Below are 12,097 nucleotides of genomic sequence, written 5' to 3'. Positions count from 1 at the left end.
CGCTTTTCTGTTCAGAGAGTTGTTGCTATTCTTTTCTTCGATCTCCTGTTGAGTTTGTAGGTGTTCAGAATGGTTGGATCCCTATCCAGCTGAATTCCTGAGAGGAGACGAAATCCAGGTCTCCTACTCCTCCGCCATCTTGCTCCCTCTCCTAAAAAGACTATTCTTTATCCATTGAATGATCTTGTCATTCTTGTTGAAAATAAATTGATTTATAAATGTGAAGGTTTATTTCTGGACTCACAATTCCATCCCATTGACCTACATGTGTATCCATTTTTTTTTTTTACAAAGCTATAATCAATATTTTTTATCAAGCTATAATTGAGATATAAAAAATTGTACATATTTAATTTATACAATTTGGTAAGATTGAACAGATGCATATATCCATGCAACCATCACCACAATCAAAGTAATAAATATATCCATCATTTCCAAAAATGTCCTTATGCTCCTTTGTTCTTTTTGCTTTGTTTTTGTTTTTTCATTTGTATTTTTTGGGATTTTTCTTGCATTTGGTAAGAACACTTAATATGAGATCTACTCAATTTTTTTAAGTGCACAATACAGTATATTGGCCATATGCTGTACAGCAGATCGTAGAACTTACTCATTTTGCTTAACTGAAACTTTATAACCATTAAACTACTGCCCCTGGCCCCTAGTTCCTGGCAACCACCATTCTACTCTTTGCTTCCATGAGTTTGAATATTCTTTTTATTTCTGTCAAGTCAGGGGTATTGAAGTCTCCAACTTTTATTTTGAATTGTCTATTTCTCTCCTCTTTTCTGTCAGTTTTTGCTTTGAGATATCTTCCTGATGCATTGATCCTTTCATCATTATAAAATGTTCTTCCTTATATCTAGTGACTTTTTTTCCTCTAGAGTTTATTTTGTTTGATATTAGCATAGCCACTCCAGTGCTATTTTATGCATTGTATATCTATTTCTATCCTTCTATTTTATTATTATTTTTTTAAGATTTTATTTATTTACTTGAGGGAGAGTGAGAGTGAGAGAGAGAGCACAGAGGGAGAGGGAGAGCACTGAGCAGAGAGCCTGACATGGGGCTTGATCCCAGAAACGTGAGATCATGAACTGAGCCACCCAGGCACCTTTCCATCCTCCTATTTTAAATCTATTTTTTCAGATGACTTTTTAATCCACCTTTCAATATCTGCCTTTGATTAGAGTATTTAATCCATTTGTATTTAATGTAATGACTGACAAAATATGACTTACATTTGCCATTTTGTTATTTTTCTTCTATATGTCATATATTATTTGACATGATTTATCTGCTGGCAAATGAGTCTCTATCACACCTAATCATTCTTTTATCTAAGTGCATCTTGATCTTCTCAGTCCTGGACATCAAAGTAGTCAATTACTGGTTACTTGGCTATTTTCTGTAAATTACTGCTTGCAGGATTCTTTTTTTTTTTTTTTTTTTTGAAATGCCTTTATTTTATTTATTTATTTATTTTTAAGATTTTATGTATTTATTTGACAGAGAGAGACACAACTAGAGAGGGAATTCCAGCAGGGGGAGTGGGAGAGGGAGAAGCAGGCTTCCTGCTGAGCAGGGAGCCTGATGTGGGGCTAGATCCCAGGGCCCTGGGATCATGACCCGAGCCGAAGGCAGACACTTAACGACTGAGCCACCCAGGCGCCCCAGCTTGCAGGATTCTTGTCTGTCTAATGTCTGTGATGAGGAATTGGTAGTGGAGGCCATGACTGCATTTCCCTTTCAAGGACACATGTCAACATGCTAGGAGGACAAATGGACTTCCCTCTGACTGCAGTGACCATGACATTGCGCTTTGGTTCACTGTCATAGCTCACGCTCTCCAGGCCGTACACTTGGGCCAGGTCGTGGATGATCCGGCGGTGGTCTCTGTTCATGGGAGGAAAGCAGTGGCTCTTCTTACTATTCTTTCCCTTATTCACGGCCTCCACAAGGGCATATATTATTTGTTTTTCTATTCCTTCATCACTGCCTTATTTTGTCTTTAATAGTTAATGCTATTGTAACATTTTAATTCCCTCCTTTACTTTATTTTGTTTTCTAGTAGTGGTTTCTCTGGATCTTACTACATATCTTAAATTGAAGTTTGGATTTAAACTAATTCATTTCTGTATTTACAAAAATACAGCCTCAATAGAATTTAATTTTCTCCCCAATTTTTTATGTCTGTTGTCATATAAATCAAATCTTTCTTTTATTATAAACTATTCAATATAGTTTTAAATATATTGCTTTATACAGTTGTCCTTTAAATCAAATAGGAAAAGTGTTATAAACAAAGTCGTGTTTATACTATTTTTCATTTTTTAATGGAACTAACTTTACTAGTGTCCTTATTTCTTCATATGGATTCAAATTGTGTTTAATGTCCTGTAATTTAGCATGATCTTCCTTTAGTATTCCTTGTGGGGAAAGTCTGATAGAAATATAGCCTCTCAGTTTTTGTTTATCTAGAGGTGTTTTAATTTCTTCATTTTTTCCAAAGGATGTTTTTGCTTGATACAGTACATTGGTTGAAGGTCTTTTTTTTTTTTTTTTTTACCACGCTGAATATGTTATCCTATAACCTACAGACCTCAATAGTTTCTGAGAGGTCAGATGTTAATAATTGAGGATCACCTATATGTTATGAATTGTTGTTCCCTTGCTACTTTCAAGATTCTCTGTCTTCAGATTCTGACATTTGATTGTTTTTTTGTCTATTTGTGCATGATTTTGAGTTCATCCAACATCAGGTTTGTTGAACTTCTTAGAGGAGCACATGACTCTTTTTTTCATCAAATTTGGGAAGTATTCAGCTATTTTTTTTTTTAGTATTCCTTCTGAACTTTCTATTCTCTACTTCTTACATTCTCATTATGCATATATAGGTATACTTTATATTGCTCCACAGATTCTTGAGGTTTTGCTTACTTTTCTTCATTCTTTTCTCTTATGTACCTGGGACTGGATATATTGATCTATCTCAAAGTTTGATGATTTTTCTTCTACCTGTTAAAATATTCTGTTTAGCCCCTCTACTTTAAGATTTCTATTTTGTTCTTCTAAAAGGTTTTCTTATCATTGTATTGATATTCTTTATTTGGAGATACATTCTCATACTTTAAAAAAATTTTATAGATTTGATTTCCTTTAGTTCTTTGAACATAGTGATAATAGCTGGTTCAAGTCCTTGTGTAGTAAGTCCACCATTTGGGCTTACTTAGAGACAATTTTTATCTAATTTTTTCTTTTGTTATATAGGCTGTATTTATTTGAACATCTTATAATTTTTATTGTTGTTGAAACCTGGAGATTTTAATTAAGTTAATTTGGGAACTCCGGACATCAAATTCTTGTTTGTCTCAAGGGGTTTTTGTCATTGTTTTTGTTCCTCCTCTTTGTTTGTTTTTAATTAATTCCCTGCATTTCTATGTAAAGTCTATATTCTTCATAATATGTGGCCACTAAAGTCTCTGCTTAGTCAGCTTCATAGTCATTTAATAATTGGACAAAGATTTCCTTAAATGCTTTGAATCATGGTCTATTTTTTCCAACGGACTGTGTATACGTTTTGGGACACACCTTCATTGTTCTGGAAATGTGCAACTTTGCTTTAGTCCTCACTTCTGCTTTTGTGAATCCTCAAGATCAAATTGAGATGAGAGTTAAGGACATCTTCCAATCTTTCTTAGTCATGGACAAAGATATATATATGTGCATGGCCTTTTAGATCCTTGGGAATATGGTGAAACTTTTCAAGTCATCTTATGGACATCTCATTCCATAGATATTCCTTTTAAATTTTTTGGCCAGCCTCTTGTATGCCCCAGCTGTTATTGTTGCCTCAAGCAGTTTCCCTCCCTCCCTTCTCTCCTCCCTTCCTCCCTCCCTTCCCTCCTTCCTTCCTTCCTTCCTTTTTTCTTTTCTTTTTTCTTTCCTCTTCTTTCTTTCCTCTTCTTTCTTTTGTTTTCTTTCTTTCTTTCTTTTTCTTTCTTTCTTTCTTTCTTTCTTTCTTTCTTTCTTTCTTTCTTCTTTCTTTCTTTCTCTTTCTTTTCTTTTCTTTCTTTCTTTCTTTTCTTTCTTTCTTTCTTCTTTCCAAAGTCTCCTTGAGATAAAGCTTTCCTCATTGAATAAGCTCTGAGTCAAGACAATAAAGATCATTCTGTAAATGGGAATTTTTCAGAGTGGCCATATAGATTAAATAGTGACATTTCTCTGAGCATAAGCCTTTTAAGAGTTCTAATCCAATTTTGTCACACCTGGCCATTGGTTTTCGTAGCTACTGTGGCTCCGATATTGCTGATTTTTAAGGCTACATTGGATCTGTGAAGAGGGTGATGGGAATACTGCAAGTAAAAACACCAGAAATCTCACAGTTCTCATTGAGATTCAACCACTTTTCTTGAATAAAGTCTACTTGGGTAGTTGTATACTTTTGATTAATTTCTAGAGTTCAGAAAAACATAGATTTTGATCAAATCTGCCAGTGTTTTCTTTGTTTTTAATGGAGAATAAGATTTTTTAAGTTTCTTACTTTACCTTCCCAAAAGAACTTCTTCTAAACACCTTATTTAAATAAGAATAATGAGAAATCCAGACTAAAGTAAGTGTTGTTATCCTGATTGGAGTTCTTGAAACTTAAGGTTGTTTTTTGTTGTTCGTTTAGTTTTTTGTTTTGATTTGTTTTATCAGTTTTGGAAAATTCTGACCATTATCCCTTAAAATATTGCTTTGACCCATTCTCTGCCCCTTCCTCTTTTTAGGTACTCTAATTAACATAGTTTAGACCATTTGACTGTTTTCCCTGTCTCATATTCTGTTTTATCTTTGTTGTTGTTCCCCTTATTTTATTTTTGCTTTTCTACTTCAGTTTTGATGTATTTTTATTTTATGTTGACATTTTTTTAAGTTAATTAATTCTAATATTCATTCAATTTTTAGAATTTTTTTTTAAATTTATTCATTTGAGACAGAGAGATACAGAGAGAGAGAGAGAGAGAGTAGGAGCAGTGGGAAGAGGCAGAGGGAGCGGGAGAAGCAGAATCACCGCTGAGCAGGGAGCCTGATGCGGGGCTCAATCCCAGGACCTGGAGATCATGACCTGAGCCGAAGGCAGACGCTTAACGACTGAGCCACCCAGGCACCCCTTCATTCAATTTTTAAAATAAATTTTAAGGAATATTCCATTTTCTATGTTTCTATTTTATATATCTTTATATATCTATATCTATACCTATATCTATCTATCTATCCATCCTTCTATTTTTTTTAAATTTTTTTAAAGATTTTATTTATTTGAGAGACAGAGAGAAAGTATAAGTGGGGGGAAGGGCAAAAGGAGATGGAGAAGCAGACTCCTCACTGAGCAGGGAGCCCGATGCCATGAGGGGCTTCATCCCAGGACCCTGGGATCGTGACCTGAGCTGAACCAGACACTTAACTGATGGAGCCACCTAGGTGCCCCGCCATCTATATTTTTTAAAGTCCTGTGTTCTAAGTCCAACATTTGGATTATCTAATTCTTGATTTTTCTCTTTATTACCTGTCACATTTACCTTCTTTCACATGCCTTTAATAGTATATAAAAGAATTTAGAGATTCTAATTCAATGATTTTACTCTTCCTTTCTTGCCCACATCCTCAGACATCTGTGCCAATATAGCACTCAGAAAATGTGTCATAGGGAAAATAGTCTCTAAGTCTGGAGATCTAGATTTCTGTACTACATGTCATCACATGTGGTCATCAAAGGCTCCCCTCCCCACCCCCACCCCACCATGGCAGAGTCTTTGGTTTAGACCCAAGGGCAAATGTTTTGAGGAGAAAAAACTTCCAGATATCTCAGCTAATCTAAGATGGGTTCCTCTTTCTCTGGAAATTTAGTTTGTATAATTCTCTGCATTTACACATTCCTATGATGCTTTAAGGATAAGATTTTTTTTTTCTAGTTTATGCAGCAGGAGCTGTGACTTGCTACATCTATTATCTTATACCTATCGGTAGAGAGCCTCAAAAGGAAAGATTCTTAAATTTAAATGTATGGATTTGCATTAAAGGCCCTTGTCTTTCCTGAAGTCATATTTGAAATGTGAAAGTATCTACTATTTTCTGAGAAGAAGGTCTATATATATAAGAAATACAGGATTAAAATGCTATGAAAAATTTCAGTGGAATTAGCAGCAGAATCTAAAATAGTATGTATAAATATTCTCTGACACACAAAAGAGAAATAAAGCAAATAAAACAATTTAGAAAACCAAACTAATTCCGTATAGCAGAAATACAATATAAAGAAACAAGTAGAAATCATAAAATAGTGATGGCATATGTAGGACCAATTTTATTCATTATAACAATATATAGAAATAAAATCAATCTTATTATTGAAAACAAGGAGTGTTGAATTAACCACAAAATCATATTCAAGAATATGTTATTTATAAAAGAGACAAAAGAAACGTGTTAAATATAATTAAATGTTTAAAAGTAAAAAAAACTAAGCAAAACATTATCAGGAAAATTCAAGCAAATGTAAAAGAAGACTCACAATATCATCATTAAGATTGTTCACAGAAAGCATGAGAGGAAATTAAAATGATATTTTATTTTGATGAAATTACAATTTAACGTAAAGATAAAATATAAGCAAATCTTGCTTTACTGATGACACTGATGTTCATTTGAATAAATACAGGAAATACAGATTTAAAAAAACCTGTTTGGCAAAATTAAAAAAAACATATAGTTAAAAGAAGACCCACCATATCCAATACTATATTATAATATGTATATTATTTTATTATAAAGCTACTTACAATAATGAAGGACAGGTGAACTGGCGCAGAAACACACAGATTATTAATGGAGCAGAAACAACCTAAATAATTTCAAATATAATTGAGGTAGACTTTCAATTCAGTGAAGAAAAAATAATTTTTTTTAATGTATAACACAGGGAACTGTATTTGGGGAAAATAATAAAGGTAGACTCCACTATAAACCTACTTAATTTCATGAGGTTTAAGAGTTAAATGCAATAGAAGTCCTAAAATAGTAGAAATTTTAAAATAAGGTCAGGATTTATTTGAACTTGAAGCATGGAAAGACTTGCCATGCAGAACATGAAAAGTGGAAACCATATTGGAATAAAAACATGATTTGAAAAACTTAAAAATGTTAAAACTTATATATATCCTGGGGCGCCTGGGTGGCTCAGTTGGTTGGGCACCTGCCTTCGGCTCAGGTCATGATCCTGGAGTCCCTGGATCGAGTCCCGCATCGGGCTCCCTGCTCGGCAGGGAGCCTGCTTCTCCCTCTGACCCTCCCCCCTCTCATGTGCTCTGTCTCTCTCATTCTCTCTGTCTCAAATAAATAAATAAAATCTTAAAAAAAAAAAAAAAACTTATATATATCCTCTCTCTGTCTCTTTATGAAACTTAAGCAAACATGAGATTTGAATATTTTAGTATATAAAAATCTGTCACAATTTTTAAAATAAAACCTGCACTACAATAGAAAATGATTTAAGTAATGAGCAATTAATTTACACATACATACAAACATAGAAACATACAGAAACTCTAATTGGAAAATTTATATACTGTATTTTCACTTTATCAAAATAATTAAAGGATAAAATGTTGAAAACATAATAGTCAACAATGTAAAGAACAAGGGACACAAAATCTTCATATAATGCTCTTGGACCTGTAAATTAGTAAAACTTGCATAATAATATAAGTGAAATTATGAAAGAAAAACTATACAGTATTTTATTTTATTTTTTTTAAAGATGTTATTTATTTATTTGGGAGAGAGAGAGAGTGCACACTCCACACCAGGGAAAGGGGAGAGGGGCAGAGGGGGAACAAGAGGGACAAGGGGACTCCTTGCTGAGCATGCAGCCTGATGTGGGGCTCAGTCTCACGACCCTGAGATCATGACTTGAGCCAAAAACAAGAGTTGGGCACTTAACCAACTGAGCCACCCAGGTGCCCCAAAACTATACAGTATTTTAAACAGAGAAAGTTGAATGTAAGGAATTATTGCCGATATCACTGAGTTGACAAAATGAGGAATTGGGTAGTAAGAAGTAAAGAGAATAGTAAAGAATATAGGAATGATTGATGATAGATACTATAAAGTGATAAATAATAAAATATAAATATGCAACATGCATAATATACAATATGTATAATATAATAAACACAATCTAATATAATGCAATGCCAGGTAGCCACAACCTCCTTCCCCTAGGGCTGAGATGAAGACCTCATGAGAAAGGGTTTGACTATGGCTCAATGTATGGCAGAAAATTCCCTGTGATGCTGCCCCAATGGAATTTGAGGGAACTTGCTAGAAATCCATCATTTAGTGTGTGAGGGAAAGATGTTCAAAGGGCATTGTCTCAGCAGAGGTCCTCTGCTACAAAATTGCCTGAGGGAACTTCTGGGAGCTGCTCTGGGTGCTGCCTGCCTCTGTGCCTTGCTAAAGCTGGTTGCCGGACAAGCTGTAAATATGGCAGTTTGAATGTCACAGAATGACGCAGTGTGAAGTAATGCTGGACAATCTGGGGTAGCTGCCCAAGCTGTAGAAGCAAGGCGTGCTGCCGGAGACTATGAAACAAGCATACTGGAACCAGGGATCAACACCCTTTCCTCCTGCAATCTCTTTCCGGTGCCACCCTGTGGACAACACTTAACACCTGGTCAGCTGACAAAACACACACAAACAAACAACAACAACAACAACAAAAACCTCTTAAAAGGGCCCAGATCCACCTTCACAGAACAAGCAAAAATGTTGAATTTGAATTGGAGTTGAAAAGCAATACATTGATGACTGGGACACCATTGTTTTGGACAACTTGTAGTTAGTTTGGAAGGGTTAGAATGTGCATAATGGTGGAAATGTAGAGGAATCAAAGATACAGTTTTCTTCGTTTCCAGTTCACCCAGGGTTCTGTGCCTGTTGTGAATCTGATGCAAGCTTGATAGGTAATTCTGCCTCTATAGCTCGTTGAAGCATGGGAATTTTCATTATTCATGTTTGCATTATTTCATATTTAATATGAAATAATAACTTTGCCAATTCTCACAACTGTGGGGGGTGCAAGGCAAATTGCATTCTGTAGAGAGAGTGCCTGTTAGAATCACACAATACTCCATCCACAGGGTCATATATGCTGGCCCTGCCAACTTCAAATATCCTTGATGAAGGAACATGTCTTCTTTCAGCATTAACCTTCTCATAGATAGTATCAGTAGATTAGACTAGATTATCTCAAAAGCCTTAAGATTCTGTGCTAATTGGACAGCCACATGCAGAAGAATGAAACTGGACCATTTCCTTACACCACACACAAAAATAGACTCCAAATGGTTGAAAGACCTAAATGTGAGACAGGAGTCCATCAAAATCCTAGAGGAGAACACAGGCAGCAACTTCTTCGACCTCAGCCACAGCAACTTCTTCCTAGAAACATCGCCAAAGGTAAGGGAAGCAAGGGCAAAAACGAACTATTGGGACTTCATCAAGATAAAAAGCTTTTGCACAGCAAAGGAAACAGTCAACAAAACCAGAAGATAGCCGACAGAGTGGGAGAAGATATTTGCAAATGACATATCAGATAAAGGGCTAGTATCCAAAATCTATAAAGAACTTATCAAACTCAACACCCAAAGAACAAAGAATCCAATCAAAAAATGGGCAGAAGACATGAACAGACATTTTTCCAAAGAAGACATCGAAATGGCCAACAGACACATGAAAAAGTGCTCAACATCGCTCGGCATCAGGGAAATCCAAATCAAAACCTCAATGAGATATCACCTCACACCAGTCAGAATGGCTAAAATTAACAAGTCAGGAAATGACAGATGTTGGCGAGGATGCGGAGAAAGGGGAACCCTCCTACACTGTTGGTGGGAATGCAAGCTGGTGCAGCCACTCTGGAAAACAGTATGGAGGTTCCTCAAAAAGTTGAAATAGAGCTACCCTACGACCCAGCAATTGCACTACTGGGTATTTACCCCAAAGATACAAATGTAGTGATCCGAAGGGCAACGTGCACCCCAGTGTTTATAGCAGCAATGTCCATAGTAGCCAAACTATGGAAAGAGCTCAGATGTCCATCAACAGATGAATGGATAAAGAAGATGTGGTATATATACACAATGGAATATTATGCAGCCATCAAAAAAAAAAAAAAAACCAAACAAACAAACAAAAAAATGAAATCTTGCCATTTGCGATGACGTGGATGGAACTGGAGGGTATTATGCTAAGCAAAATAAGTCAATCAGAGAAGGGCATGTATCATATGATCTCACTGATATGAGGAATTCTTAATCTGAGGAAACAAACTGAGGGTTGCTGGAGTGGTGGGGGGTGAGAGGGATGGGGTGGCTGGGTGATGGACATTGGGGATGATATGTGCTAAGGTGAGGACTGTGAATTGTGTAAGATTGTTGAATCACAGACCTGTACCTCTGAAACAAACAATACATTATATGTTTAAAAAAAAAAAAAGATAGTAGGAAGGGAAAAATGAAGGGGGGGAAATCGGAGGGGGAGAAGAACCATGAGAGACTATGGACTCTGAGAAACAAACTAAGGGTTCTAGAGGAGAGGGGGTTAGCCTGGTGATGGGTATTAAAGAGGGCACGTATTGGGTGCCTGGGTGGCTCAGTTGGTTAAGCAACTGCCTTCGGCTCAGGTCATGATCCCGGAGTCCCAGGATCAAGTCCCACGTTGGGCTCCCTGTTCAGCAGGGAGTCTGCTTCTCCCTCTGACCCTACCCCCTCTTGGGCTCTCTCTCTCACTCTCTTTCTCTCTCAAATAAATAAATAAAATCTTTAAAAAATTAAATAAAATAAAGAGGGCACGTATTGAATGGAGCACTGGGTGTTATATGCAAACAATGAATCATGGAACACTACATCAAAAACTAATGATGTAATGTATGGTGATTAACATAACATAATAAAATTAAAAAAAAAGATTCTGTGCTATTTCTGATTGATATCAAGCTCTTTTAATGCTATTTATAGTGACAAATTTGTAGAGGACCGTTACAGATAGACAGACATACCTCATCATCATGTATCATGATAGCTTCCTTAAAAGAGCTACCCTAAAATAAATGAGGGAAAGCTGCACATTTTAAATCATATTTCATGATTTAGTTACATCACCACAGAGGGCATTAGGATGCTTTTAAATTTCCCTGGACACCTCAAACTGCTTATGATTGGCCACAACCCAGACTGGCTGATGACATCCCAAATCCCGGTGAGCTCAAAGACTAAACAGTGCTCCAGTGGGTACTGTGGTTGACTATTATATGGCAGAGGTGACTCCCATGGTTTCCTCTCACAGGTTCAGGTGACCACATACTTTTTTTTTAAGTCCTGTTGAATTACATTGTTTAACAACTTATGTGGAATTCCTTTACGCCAGCTCCAGCTCATTTTAAATGTTTTCAGGGTCATTAGTTATATCATGCCACCCTCCCCCGCCCCCCAATTTGGCTTATTGTGACATTTCATGAGTGTTTCATATGTTAAGAAAGGACTTATCCAGATGTCTAAGAATCTTTCCTCTTTCTATTGAAAAGTTGTGGAAGATATTTATATGTATTGGTGATGTGTGTATGCACACACACTCATACATACAACACGCACACACACCCCTTCTAGAAATTTTCAGTTCTTCGTGTTCTAACCAGTCATTTCATTTGCATATATAACCTGGCAGCAGAGATTCATGCACACTTAGGTGCTTAGTAATATCCAATGTATAATTTTTAAAGTTAAAATAATGACCCAGTCCTCATCCTCTCCCCATCTAAAGATTATTAGCATGAGTTGAATATGAAATGGCAGAACAGTATTGGGCATGTTTTCCATAAACGGCATCTTCGGGGCTTCAAAACATGGTTTTAAAAATTGGGGAAAATGATCATTCCATTGACAAATAGTTTTATTAGCCAGATTCTATGTATATACCTGGTTATTAACCTCTTTAATTCTCTGTATATTTAAAAGATGGGTTTAATCACCTCTCTTCTCTACCTCTGAGAAAC

This window comes from Halichoerus grypus, chromosome 4 (genome assembly GCF_964656455.1).
Source record: "Halichoerus grypus chromosome 4, mHalGry1.hap1.1, whole genome shotgun sequence".
Classification (NCBI taxonomy): Eukaryota; Metazoa; Chordata; class Mammalia; order Carnivora; family Phocidae; genus Halichoerus; species Halichoerus grypus.
This window is presented reverse-complemented; position numbering follows the sequence as displayed.